At 42.1% G+C, this 14,158-nt stretch overlaps 1 protein-coding gene across 5 annotated transcripts in view; it reads right to left on the bottom strand.

The window, feature by feature from the left end:
- The window catches only part of slc8a3 (solute carrier family 8 member 3), a 129,369-nt gene that overhangs the window by 63,288 nt on the left and 51,923 nt on the right, over positions 1-14,158 (bottom strand). The window contains exon 1 of one of the 5 annotated variants that reach the window (XM_037747348.1): positions 4,721-4,740. The exons of the other annotated variants lie outside the window; for them this stretch is intronic. The gene's annotated coding sequence lies outside the window, so the exon portion shown is untranslated. Of the gene's footprint in view, positions 1-4,720; positions 4,741-14,158 lie in introns of those variants that run through there. 5 annotated transcript variants of the gene reach the window in all.

Raw genomic sequence — 14,158 nt, 5'->3', positions numbered from 1 at the left:
TCTTCAGCTCCCTTCACACTTCACATGTACACTGTACATCTGACAGCTCTCCTGACACATTACACCTTTCTTTAACGCAGGAAAGGATGCTTTCACACACACACACACACACACACACGCAGAGGAAACATGGCTGCATGGTGTATTCCCAGCTTGCTCACACATCCTCTCACACACATCCACACAGGAGGAGGAGGATGATTCGACATGTAAGGGAGGAACTCTCCTCCATCACAGAGTATGTCCTCTGGTCTCTGATGAGATTATTGGACGGCTCCTCCCTCCCTCCTGGCCCTCTGCTGTGTTGTCTTAAAAAGATTAACCACATCATTGTCTCCGCCAATAATGACGGGATAAAAAGGGCCACTGCCTCACTGGGAAAGTCGAAATGCTCGGCGCTAATTCCATCCCATGGAGCGTGTTGCCATCATCCGTCCTCCCGAATCCTCATTACCATTAGCTAACAGCGCAGGAGATCGGATTGGACGCTGGAGTCGTGCAATCCGTCCGCTAAGCGCAGACCGCGGAGGGGAGATTTGGTGGTGTTTTACCTCTTTAGGGAAGGCTGGGGCCTCGTAGCTTAACATTATCAGCAGGTGCAAGCAGTTGACAGACATCAGCGGTGCCGGAAACTGCTGCTGATTAAAAAACATAACGAGCTGCGTGGGCTGATAAGCTACTGATATCATGAACCTTCATCACAGCTTATCATAATGCCATGTCAGATCAGGAACATTTCAGTTCACCATCCGCCTCTGGACAAAACCAAGTACAGGAGCGTAGTCTCATCTGAGCAGAGACTCTAAGTGCAATATCATCTTTAAATAAAAAGACCTCTACCCTCAGATAGGTATATTTAGTATTTTGTTTAATTCTAAAGTGGTTTATTTAATAAAAAATGTTTCTTCCTGGATAGAAAGTCAAAATTAATCATGAAGTTTGTTAAAGATTATTATATTTCTGTCATAAAGGTGACAGGAGATGCGTTAAATAAAGCAGGATCATATGAAAAATGCAACCCGATCTCTTGGAATGATAACACATTTTAGGCTTTTCGGTGCTTTTACGCAACAGGCTTAATGTTGTGAAACGACTTTTCACGTGTCATTTAACGCTGTTGTTACTGTGAAATGGACGCGGTTAGGTTTAGGCAACAAAACCACTTATTTAGGTTTAGGAAAAACACCATGGTTGAGCTTAAAATAACTATGTAAACTAAGTAAAATACGTACATAAACAATGTAATATAAGTACGAAAATCACGTCTCTAACGTCTCTAACGTCACTTCAAAATAACGCAACAACACTTTGGGACATGAACACCGGTCTCCTGGTTGAAAGTTCTGTTTGTTGGACGATAAGCGGTCTTTCTCACTTTTTAATTCTACGTCACTAGCTCTGAGCGTAGCATAGGCCTATATATGCAGGTGCGTTTGCATTTCAGTCAGCACAGACTACATGGCGTAGACATGACATGCCAAAAGCAACAAAGGCGTTTTTATTGCACAAGAAATGACTTGACAAAATGCCGTGTCATTCAGACACCATTTGGTGAGACCGGGCTGGAAAAATGTGATGGATCTCAAGTTAGTTTCTGCATTTTTATTTTCATACAGTCTGGCAATAACTTCAGTCAGTAGCTATGCAAAGTTTATGGGCAACGTGATCTCATCCTCACATGTCATATTTTGCAGCCTTTTGCGTAGTATCCTGACGCAGAAGGTTCACATGCGATTAACGTTGTAACGCATGGTTAACATTGTGAAACGGTCGCGGTTAGGTTTAGGCAACAAAACTACTTTGTTAGGGTTAAAGAAAACATCACGGTTTGGGTTAAAATAAGCACGTCTGTTACGTAACTTAAGCTACAGACGTAACGTCATGTGACGTAGCACTGTCGTCAGTAAAAATAACTAATCTTTTGGTTTAACACGGGACACAAACGCCGGTCCCCTGAGTAAAAGTCCTGTGTTTGTTTGACCCATCCACCATAGATGCTAAAGGGTGCCTTGTGCATCGGTATTAGGACGCCACTGCCCAAGCGTTGGTATTTGACGCCCTCGGAGTGACACCAGGCTGGTTAACCGTACATGAAAAGATTTGATGAGGCACAAGCAAGATGATCCAACAATTTTTGTTCACCCCTGTTGGAAAGAAAACCAGCGACAAAACATAAAAAGAAAAATAAGAGCCAAGTTGTAATAAACTACTATGTTCCTTTAAGAGTACCAAATAAAAACAGAATATGTCAAATGTACAGTGACCTCAGGTTCTTCAGGATGAAGCCCCGTCCTCCATCTACTCCATCACTCCTCAATATAGATCCGCTGCTACCTCCTGAGTATTAAAGACTTTAGCTAACCTCCTCTTTTGCTGCTGCTAAATGGAAAGTGCACTAAAAGGCTAGCTGGTGTGCAGCGGGATATCTCAAACAGTCAGCGATGTAGAAGAAACATGCAAAGGGCAGGGAGTCACAGTGGAGGAAGTGAGGGGTGGTGAAAAGGTCTAATGCTGCTCTCCCTGCCTGGAGGAAGAGAGGAGACGAAGATCATCTGGCCAGTCAGTCAGTCAGTCAGTCAGTCAGTCAGTGAGGGGGGGGGGGATCTGGTCTCACAGCGGAGGAGCATTTAAGTCCTCTGCTACAGAGAGGGGACGGCACGGATGGCAGTAGAGGTGGAGGAATCAGTGGGAACTAAAAGGATCGATCGCGTCCTCCATCACTCTCCTCATTCACTGTGACATTTGTTGAAAACCTCTCGAGGACGGCCTCTACAGCTGTACATGCCTATTCAATTAAGATGCCTGCCTGATCTTTCGCTTTCATCCGGCTCAGTAGTCCCTTTAACATTACCCCATCTTCATATCTCCTTCCCTGCATCCTCCCGGTTTCTTGTATACAAACATTAATGGGTTTGTGAGCATTCAGGGGGCAAAACCGCTTAGGCAGCCGGTCGTAATCAATGTTGATTTCGCAGAGTCCCCTGCAGAGTCCGACTACCACGTACCATTATCATATGACGCAATGGTATGAAATTTGTTTATTATTATCACCTGTTATGAAATGGGTAACGTTACATCAGACATAAGTGTGATTTGGGGGATCTGTGTTTGTTTGGTTCACACTCCGGTCGGAGGTCAAGTTATGACACTTTTTCCTTAGGTAACGGTAACAGGTAACATTATAACGTTATTATAAAACTGGAGACTTGGATTTTGGTCTTGTTATTAGTACAACCAGTCAATATAACATTATAACACAATATTAACATTAGACTCCTGACGGCTCTCTATTTAGTTACTGGCTGTTAGCTAACGTTAGCAGTTAGACCTCAGCCAGAAACATAACACCAAAAGTCAATATAATATTGCTGATATGTCCGATTCAAATTTAAACGTGCGTTGGCTAACATTAGCTTCCACGGCTGCTTGTTGTTGTGACTTTTGCGTAATGTTACAGCAATTTAAAGCCGGATTATATTCACCAGAAGTATAAAACATTACATGTCCCTTATAAATTAAAAAGAAAATACCACTAATTTGTGAGGGAAATGTCTTTATTCTTTGATTTTTTTGACTTCACGACATCTCTGACTACATACATGCTGAAAATCAAACATTTTTACTGCATTAATTTAGATATTTTCCAAAGTAAAAGTCCCTAGAAGTGTATGATTCAACTTTTTTAAATCGCAATGAATCGCAATACATATCGAACCGACACCCAAGTATCGTGATAGTATTAAATCGGGAGATAGGTGTATCGTTCCAGCCCTACTAAATATATAGAAATATTTCCTCAGAGCGTGGGTCGATCGCCCTGTTATTGATCAGTTCATTTTTATCGATCTGTGGAGAGTGACAGCTCGCCATGACCACCCGCTGCTTTGCTAGCGCTGTGTGACTAGAATCTTTTGCATATCAGGCCTGGATCCATAATCTCTTCCTGTTTTTAGCAAAGACATGTGATCCTCTCGGAATAAAAAACATTTTCAATCCATCTTTTCTGCGGTTGGTGCATCTCAGCTTTGGAGCTTGGCTCTGCTGGATATGTCGTGCTTTCTGCCCGCTAGCTGCGCACGCATCTCTCTGAAGACGTTGCACAGAAACCCGTCCACAGTCCCATATGGTAAAAGTCCCTTCTATGCATCGCCGTTTGCGTTTCTACGAGGCCTACATCTGAAGAAACTGCGAGGATTATGTAAAATACTTATTTACCCAAAAACAACTAATCATTATATTGTTCTTTTTTTGTAATTTGCTGTTGTGCGGAAGGAATACCCCTCAGCAAGGACTTTCTGTGGGGCAACAACTAAATTTAGGCTGTTTTCTCCAGCGAAATGCAGATACTTTCCCTGCGGTTGAAGAGTGCAATCTGCCTCTTATTGTTTCAGTTACAGCCTTATGTTGTTCTTTTCTGCATAAATGTATTCTCATGGTGCTCGAGCAGGCTCCCACCCATCGGGCAAGTTACGGCAAACACAAAGAACTTTTTGCAAATACCATCTGACCCAGGTCTGACTCTGTTTCATATTCATCCCCTTCCCCTACTGCTTGAGCTAATCCCTCTTTACAGTATGTGTCGTCTTCCTTCCCCTCTTGTTCGCCGGGTTCCTTCTTTGCCCACCCTGCGTGACCGTGTAATTCAGCCCGAACAATGCGGCAGAGCCTCCTGCAGCCGTTGTTCCTCTGCTCCTCTGCCTTTCCCCCATGTCCCCCCTACCGTGTTTGTCAGGAACACAGCGTGTCAGCACCCGAGGATGGAGGAGGGGTGGGGAGGACGCAGCAGGACGCCTTAACAAGGTGTGGCAGCGACAATCACAGAGGATATGGTTTGCCTCGTCCAGCTATCTTCTCCTTTTCCATCCTCATCCCCTGCCTCATTTTCCCCCGCTACCTCTCTCATTTTATGTATATCTTCCACTTCCATATCTGTATCTCTCCAGGCCGTCCCTGCGCTCATCACATCCCCTACTTCAGCAAATGCTTCTGCTTTCATTTACTTTATTTTCCTGTCCAACCCCCCGTCGGTGACATCGCTATATTTAGACACTCTTGGCGGTGTGTTTGTGTGTGTGTGAGTTGAGGATGCTGACCTGATTTCCCAGTCATCTCCATGCCAACTTCATTCCCGCCATCTCCTTCAAGTGCGGCCCCTGACGGGGGGAATAACACCTGTTCCCAGCCCCCCCTAGGTGTGCCAACTGGGCTCAATACTGAGGCGGAGCAAGGAGGGGGGGGAATGTGAGGAAGGGAGGGAAAGAAGGAAGTAGTTGGGAGGAGAAGAGGAGCAGCCCCCCACAGTGAGACCTGCCACTCAGCAGGAGACGCTTCATTTAGTGTGCACGCTTGAGGGATTAACCTTTTATCAAAGAGGGGTCAGTGTCGGAGCCACTGGAACGACAACAAGAGTCAGAAACAAAGGTGTGGATTTGGGTTTGTTCCTGCCGCGGTCAAAGTCACTGACCTCATGAGACAAAAATAGACTCGACTAGAATTCTTGCACAGACAATTTAAAACTACTATTATGAATGAAACCCTTCACACATATTACATTTTCTATTCTGAATGTTGTAAACACAACCATGGATAAGGCAACTATTCTAAAAGTAATAAGCTTGAAGATTTTCATTTAAAAATATGAGGGCTGCCTATCGATTAAAATATTTAATCGTGATTAATCGCAACTTTTAAGGTTCAAAATGTACCTTAAAGTGAGATTTGTCAATTAATTAATTCTATTATCAACATAGGAGTGTGCAAATGTACTTGCTTTATGCAAATATATGTATATATTTATTATTGGAAATCAATTAACAACACAAAACAATGACACATATTGTCAAGAACCCCTCACAGGTACTGCATTTAGCATAAAAAATATGCTCAAATCATAACATGGCAAACTGCAGCCCAACAGGCAACAACAGCTGTCAGTGTGTCAGTGTGCTGACTTGACTATGACTTTCCCCAAACTGCATGTGATTGTCATAAAGTGTCTGTAAATTCTGTAAAGGGGAGACTCGTGGGTACCCATAGAACCCATTTTCATTCACATATCTTGAGGTCAGAAGTCAAGGGACCACTTGGAAAATGGCAATGTGAGTTTTTCCTCGCCAAAATTTAGCAGAAGTTTGGAGCGTTATTTAGCCTCATTCATGACAAGATGTCATGCTAGCATGACATGGTTGGCACCAATGGATTCCTTAGGTTTTTTAGTTTCATATGATGTTATGATGAAGATTGAATAGCGGCAGGGCCCGACGCCGGCCCATTGGATTTTTAAGAGGTTATTTAAAAATCACAAGTCGCGTTAATGCGTTGAAGAGTTAGTGGAATTAAAATGAATTTGCGTTACCGCGTTAACTTTGACAGCCCTAATGTTTTGCTTTACTAGTAGCTAGTATCAACTAAAATATTGCAATGAAAGATGCAAGAAGGTTGTGGGAGAGGAAGCACCTTTTCTCTGCATGTTAAGAGTACGACCAGCTGTTCTCATGACTACCGCTCGGATGCTTCCAGCTCTATTATCTCAGTTATAATCAAAAAAGGTCTTCCTTCTGTACCAGGGGTGCTTTTTGCAGTGAGGTAATGGTGCTAATCTCTAGCTCAATAAAAGATAAACTAAAAGAAAAAACGTAAGAATGGTAGACTCGTGTCCAAGACAGAGCAGACCAGAGATCAGGGCCGATCTCTAGGCTACTGCCTGACCTCTCATCTCTTCCTCTCTGCACTGTTTCCTTCCCATCATCCCAAACCCCTCTTTATTCAGTCACCAGCTGTTCACACATCCAAACCTCCTCCTCCTCCTCCTCCTCTTCCAATCTGCTTGGGAGGTACACAGACTGCCTGCCTGCCTGCTATATCCGTCTGGCATGCAACGGCCGCTTGGATTTTCCACTCCTCGCACACAGACCCTCATTCATTCAATTTGAGCCAAATCCAGAGCCAGGCGTCGTTAGTTAGTTACCATTAGAGTTATCTGTATGTCTCTGCGCAGGAAGGCCGCGAGACATAGACTGATGTAAATCAACACAAACAGGAATGACATGTGACAAGGAGGGAAAGGAATGACGGGAACACGGCAGGAAAAAAAAAAACGTGGCCCGCGGGGAAGAGCTGGCTGACATGTTTTAAATGAGTGTCATCTGATCAGGGCGGAGAGTTTGTCCTTCAATACTCTTCCTCTCTCGGACACAACGGCACTATGGATTCAAACATGTTTAGTCTAATCAGCAGACAATTGCTCCAAATTATTGTACTTAACAAGCAGGCTGATGGTGATGACTGTGGCTATGCTGGTAATCGAACCCGGACAATGGCAGCATTGTACTGTAGTGTGTGGTAAACACATCACATCAGATGGAAAGAAGTTTCATTGCGTCTTTATCTTAATTGCCAGGTCGCCATTGTAAAAAGTAATTGGTTCTTAATTGACTTTCCTGGTTAAATAAAGGTTAAATAAAATAGTAAAATAATAAAATAAAAATTGATATTACATGTGTGTGACCGGGAATGTATTCTTTTTCCATGTACTATTGACACTAATATGTCAGTTTCAGGGAGGTAAATGCTCTCTGCCTTGCTCAAGAGAACTTCAACAGAGATGCGAGGTTAAAACAAAGTAAAAATGATTTTGATTTGGAATAGAAACAGTCTCAACTGTCCCACATTTGTGTTAAGCTTTCTGAATGCTCAAAACTAAATTTATATCAAATAAAAAACCTTTTTTCACACTTGAAGACCTTCCTTTTATTGTGAATTCTTGCAAACCAACAGGCAACCTTTTTATTATAAAATAAAGGAACAGTGACGTCAACATTTGTGAATCCTGATTTATCCTTTGCATCACTATTTATGTGAGTTAATTATGAATATTTTAGGTATTTTAGATATTGAGGTAAACTTTTAAGTCTCTCCCTGGTTCTGTTTGATGAGCTGTCCAAAGCATCCATATTTTGGCTGTCAGTTGTGTAAGACACAGTGATGACCCGGGTCTGGCCTCGACTCTCTGTAACTCCCACTGTGATGCCGGTTCAGCCAGCTCCATTCACACAACGCCACTCATCCACACACGTTTCAGGAGAACGACTCCACTCATTCATTCAAACAAGACGGGTAATTCTTTCTCTCTCTAGTGCACACAGACACACAGCACATTTCCTATCGTCAATATTCATGTCAACCTTTTTCAGCCTGAGAAAGCAAAAGGGAAAAAAAAATGTTCTGGCATAAATTGTTAATATGACCAACGAGATATGAATGAACATTCACTGGGAGCTTCCCTGTGACAGCTGAACAAACGCTACTGCCCACGCGACCAAGATCTGAGCAAACCACCATGACCACACCAGCCCTCGTATCTCTGGCCTCGATGAAACCACCAATACAACGACACCTTGTGAACACTTCACCTTCAGACAATCTGGATGACGTATAGGGTGTAAATCTGTGTAAAAATGCTTTACAAGTAATTCTGGGTGTGCACACAGTACACATTGTCAGTCACAGTAAAGTAACTTCCCTGTCTTAACTTTCTTAATGCCACAGTTTACGATGCAAATGTTGTACCAACATTTCATTTTTTAATTGCTATCTGGCTCACCCACTTTACTTTCAAAAGAAAATAAACATTAAAACATCCTAGTTTTACTCCCGTTTTCTCCTTTTTCTCCCCTCCCCACAGTCCTCGTCCCTGCTAACTCTCCGTTTTGTCCTGAGGAGGTTGAGGAGAGCCATGTGTATCAGCCGCACCAGCTGCTTCTTTTCACGCAACAGTGAGGAGCTTTTTCCAGGAGGATGTAACGTGCTGCGGAGGGTCATGCTACCCAACCGTCCTCTGTACCAATCAGGAAGAGTTGTAGTGCAGAAACAAGGATGTGATCCCTCACTGGCCTCCCACCAACCTAGGAGTTAACAAATATGGCCCATACACTTCACAACTCCAAACCTAGTTTGTTATGTTGTCTCCCCATGAATAAGAGGACAAACACTGATGACATCATGTTAGATAAACATTAGGGCTGTCAATCAATTAAAATAGTTAATCGCGATTAATCGCAAACTAATCGCACATTTTTTTTACGTTCAAAATCTACCTTAAAGGGAGATTTGTCAGGTAATTAATAGGCTCCTCTTATCAACATTGGAGTGGATAAATATGCTTACTTTAAGCAAATGTATGTATATGTTTATATTGGAAATCAATTAACAACACAAAATAACATGCCAGTTTTTCCTCGCCAACATTTAGCATAAGTTTGGAGCGTTATTTAGCCTCCTTCGCGGCAAGCTAGTATGACACAGTTGAGCCCGCTACAACCTAAAAATCACAAGTTGGGTTGCAGTAAGCTTTGCTGTGAAACCTCCAGAATCACCCGCTTTGAATGTTATCGGCCGATTGAATGCGTGTTATCAGCGGTTATCAGCCTCATAGACATGGTTTAGAAGGGTCCATCTATTCACATGGTTGATCACCGATACAAATACAAGACGCCGATACCGTCCTCTAGTGGCCGTAGTAACTATGAGGAGAGCAAAGGAGGCGTAGAGCAACAAAAGTCCGCATAGGGAGGAGGTTGGGGTCGATGGATGGGTCAAATAAAGACAGGACTTTCACCCAGGAGATCCCTACAAACGTAGCCTACTTATTTTAACCCAATCTTTTCCTAAACCCAACCAAGTAGTTTTGTTGCCCAAACCTAAAGTTGTTTAGTTTCAAATCACGTGGTAAGTGCAGTTTGGCCCATCTGAAGCATTAGAATGATAGTTAACCACTGATAAAGCCCATTCAATCGGCTGATAACTTTCCAAATGGGTGCCAGAATCAATTCTCCACTCTCTTCTGCTATGTCCATTAAAATCTCTCCACCAACATGGCACACAAAGTAGAACATATTTGACAGAAAACTGTTTAAGATTACTCTGGAAAATGGAAGAAATCATTGGAACCTTATTGTAGAAGTACTTTAGACAAGGTGAATTGAGGGAAAGCATGTACAAATCACAGATTAAACATAATTTACAGTGTAAATATTTTGTGTTTTTCTACTTTAAAGCTGCACTATTCCCTGCTGCTAAAGTCACGCATCACAGTATGTGGGCCACTCACAAAAACAAACCTTTTAAAATCCGCTAAATTACCTTTTTTTTTTGCTTCTGACCAGAAACAAATCTGGCTTTGGATTGCACATCCTGACTCAGAGAGTGACACAATGTCATGTGACCAACAGCAAAATGGTAAATAGGAGGAGGAGGGAGAGGAAGGCAAAGAGGAGGAGGAGGAGGTGGATAATGTCACTGCCAGTGACTTTTCTATTAACAAACATGAGTAATGGAGTACGTATCTGATCATCAGAAGTGGAGACATTTCCAAATAAAACCTGACATAGAGGGAAGCGGTGGTGGAGGAGGGGTGGTGGACACAGACAAACTCTGTGCAACCATGCGAAAGGTGTGCATGCAGGATTATATAAGACTGTCTGCTTAGGCCTACATGTGCGTGCACATATCTTTGCCAGTATACACGTGCATGCACTCACACACTTGCTGTTGTGTGTGTGTGTGTGTGTGTGCTCATGCTAAATTCACTACATGTACTCAGTGAGGAGCAGCAGCAGAAGCATTAGGAGGCTCATTAGCATAATGCAGGATGCAGGGAGAGATGACATGTACTTCATTTGCTTCAGCCTGATCCTGTCTGATGGTATGTGTCACATATACCCTCCTCAACCCCACTACCTCTCTAACACACACACACATACACAACTTCCCTTAAGTACTATCTCTCCTCCTTCTCTCCCTTTACTGCTTTCTTCCCTCTTCCTCCATCTTTCCTTCATCACTTCCCTCCTCACGTCCACGTTCGTTCCCTCTGTCCTTCTACTCTGTACTTCCTTCGTACCCATCTCAATGCTGAAACGATTAGTTGATTAATTGATTACACAGTAGAAAATTAATCATAAAGAAGTTTGATTAACTAAGTCATTTATCAAGCCAAATCTCTCCCTGTTCCAGTTTATTCAATGTGAGAATTTGCTGCTCCTCTCTGTCTTATATCATTGTACAATTCATATCTTTGGATTTTGGACTTGTGGTTGGACAGGATATGTAATTCAGAGATGTCATCTTGCTGGGAACTTGTGATGGACATTTTCATGTTTTTTCCATATTTTATAGATTAAACAGTTAATAGATTTGGTAAAAGTATCAATACCACACAATGAAACCATTACAAGTAAAAGGGAGGCGTCTATAAGCTGAGTGGTTAAGACACATATACCATATTTTAACTATTCTGTTCAATAGTTTAAGCTTTAATATTGCATCATATTTTATAAGTTGATCATATTTTCTGTACAAAATATTCATGTTTATAGTAACCTCTAGTATTTTACTGTAAAATGGCAACCCAGTCGCCAGAAAAAATGTTGGCATTGTACGTTTCTGCAAACCACGGGATACGTTGAATGTCTACGTTTCTGAACCAAAAATATGTTTCATAAATATGTTTCATATCATTCTCGTATCACGCTTGCAGAAACGCACAATTCCATGTAGTTAATGTTGTGAAAAGATTGGTTAGGTTTAGGGTAACAACACTACTTGGTTATGGTTAGAAAAGAGATCATTGTTTGTGTTCAAAATAACATAACAAGGTAACGTAACAATGTAACAATGTAACAATGTAACAACGCAAAGTAACAACGCAGCGTTACAACGCAACGTAACAATGCAACGTAAAAACGCAACGTAACAATGTAACATAACACAACATAACAACATAACGTAACAACGCAACGTAACAAGGTAACGTAACAATGTAAGTAACGTAAATAAATAACGTAAATAAATAACAACTGCCCTTAGGGGACTTTCTTACGTAACGTTACGTAACAAGCATAACAACGTTACATAACAAGTGTAAAGTCAACGTTGACTTTTGGTTTCACACAGGACACGAACAGCGGCCTCCTGGGAGAAAGTCCTGTGTTTGTTTGACCCACCCGCCCTCAGTGGACTTTCCCACTTGTTATACTCGTTATTATACCACATAACTTTCAACTGTCAACTGTCACCCAATATACAGTACAACGTCACTCATTCTTTGACCTGATCTGAATGCAAAAACGTAGACATTCAACATTTTTTCCTAGCGACTGGGCTGAAAATGGAAGTAATCAAATACCAGTTCCTCCTATTTGTACTTAAGTACTGCACAGTACTGTAGTGAATAAGTAAATACACTTATATACTTTCTACCACTGGTGACAGATTAATCAATAATGAAAATGATCATCGGTTGCAGCTCTAACCCACCTGCCTCTCTCCTCATCCAGGGACTCTCTCCCCATCTAATCTCCCCTCTTCCTCCACCGCCTGTCATGACCCGTCTTTGTTATTAAAAATTAAAATGTTGTCGGCCTTTTTGCTCTCATTAGACAGTGCGCAGTGGAAAAAAAAGAGCGACACGGGATGACAAACAGCTATATGAGCCTGATTTAAACCTGCAACATTGCAAATACACGGCACACGTCTCAGACGGCTGAACTATGAGGACACCCTGTCTAATTTCCATTGCTTCCTCCGCTGCCTCTCATGGCCTGTCTTCGTTATTAATCTGACACTTTCCTTCCCCCTGAGTCAACACTTTCTTCGCTCGATATTGCCTCGCCTCGCAGCCAGACGACAGGAGGGAAAAACACACATATGCGCTTTGAATTTTGAGAAAGGATGCCATCCCAGGCCACTCACGTCCAAAATATTAGGTCAGTCCGGTTTGAATGAAAGGATGGAAAGAAAAAGACAATAATGTCCTTGTGTGAAGACCTTTGAGAGCAAAGAGAGACCTGTAGGGAGAGTGCTGCTATCACTCTCATATCTGTCATAAGCATATATCTTAAAGGAATAGTTTTACATTTCGGGAAATATGCTTACTCACTTAGAGTTAGATGAGGAGATTGATACCACTCTCTTATCTGTATGGTGAACATGAAGATACAGCCAGCAGCTGGTTAGCTTAAGGTTAGGTTAACAACTAGAAACATGGGGAAACAGCTGGCACTGGCTCTGTCCGAAGGCAACAAAAGCTCACCAATTAACATGCTATATCTTGTTTGTCTGATACGTACAAAAACCTAAGTGTAAAAACAACATATTGTGGTTTTACAGGGAGGTTATGTGCTCCTGTATCCAGTCTTAAAGCTAAGCTAAGCTAACCAGCTTTTGGCGTGAGCATTAACCTTATCAATAAGAGATGTATCAATCTCCTCATGTAACTCTCTGACGAAAGGGAATAAGTGTATTTCCTAAAATATTGAACTACTCTTTTAAAGTTAAGTATGAGATTAAGAGCACCTTTCTTGCTTTTGCCGTGTCATTTGTACACCAGGTACTGTACTGACTGCAATGTAAATGCATGAGTGTAAATAAGCTACACTCAATGCTGGTGACGTAGAATAAAAAGCGAGAAAGGCCGCTTGTAGTGGATGGAAAGGGAGGTGGATGGGTCCAACAAACACAGGACTTTCAACCAGGAGACTTGGTGGTTTTGTTCAGTAGTTTTTAGTGACGTTTATGACGTGTTTTCTGTAGTTATGTTGCGTTGTTTCCGTATGTATTTTACTTAGTTTAGGTACTTATTTTAAGGCCAACCATGACATTTTTCCTAAACCTAACTAAATGGTTTTGTTGCCTAAACCGAACTGAGGTTGTCACCATAGTTTTGATGTGTGGCGTAAAAATGACACGTGAAAAGCCTAAAATGCGTCCCTATGACACGCGGAATGTCCTTGTAATGTCGTGCTATATAAACGCCTTCCCGCGAGCGTCAAATGCCAATGCTTGGGCAGTGGGCTTTGGTGTCTTCGTACCGATGCACAAGTTACCCTTTAGCGTTTGTATGAGATGTAACGGGATTTCAACTAACTCTAATGTAAACTCATCCGCGTCATTATTAGACGCTCAGAGCAACGGGCGTAGTATTTACAAGCAAGAAGTCCTCTAAGGGTGGATGAGTCAAACAAACACAGGTACTTAGGGGACCAGCGTTCGTGTCCCGTGCGAAGCCAAAAGTTGTTGAGTTATTTTTACTGACGTTATGTCACGTAACGCTATGGGTCACATGATGTTACGGCCATTACAAGCGTACTTATTTTAAGCC

This window comes from Sebastes umbrosus, chromosome 16 (assembly GCF_015220745.1).
Source record: "Sebastes umbrosus isolate fSebUmb1 chromosome 16, fSebUmb1.pri, whole genome shotgun sequence".
NCBI lineage: Eukaryota > Metazoa > Chordata > Actinopteri > Perciformes > Sebastidae > Sebastes > Sebastes umbrosus.
The sequence above is the reverse complement of the archived record's forward strand: the minus strand, read 5'-3'. Positions and strand labels throughout refer to the sequence as shown.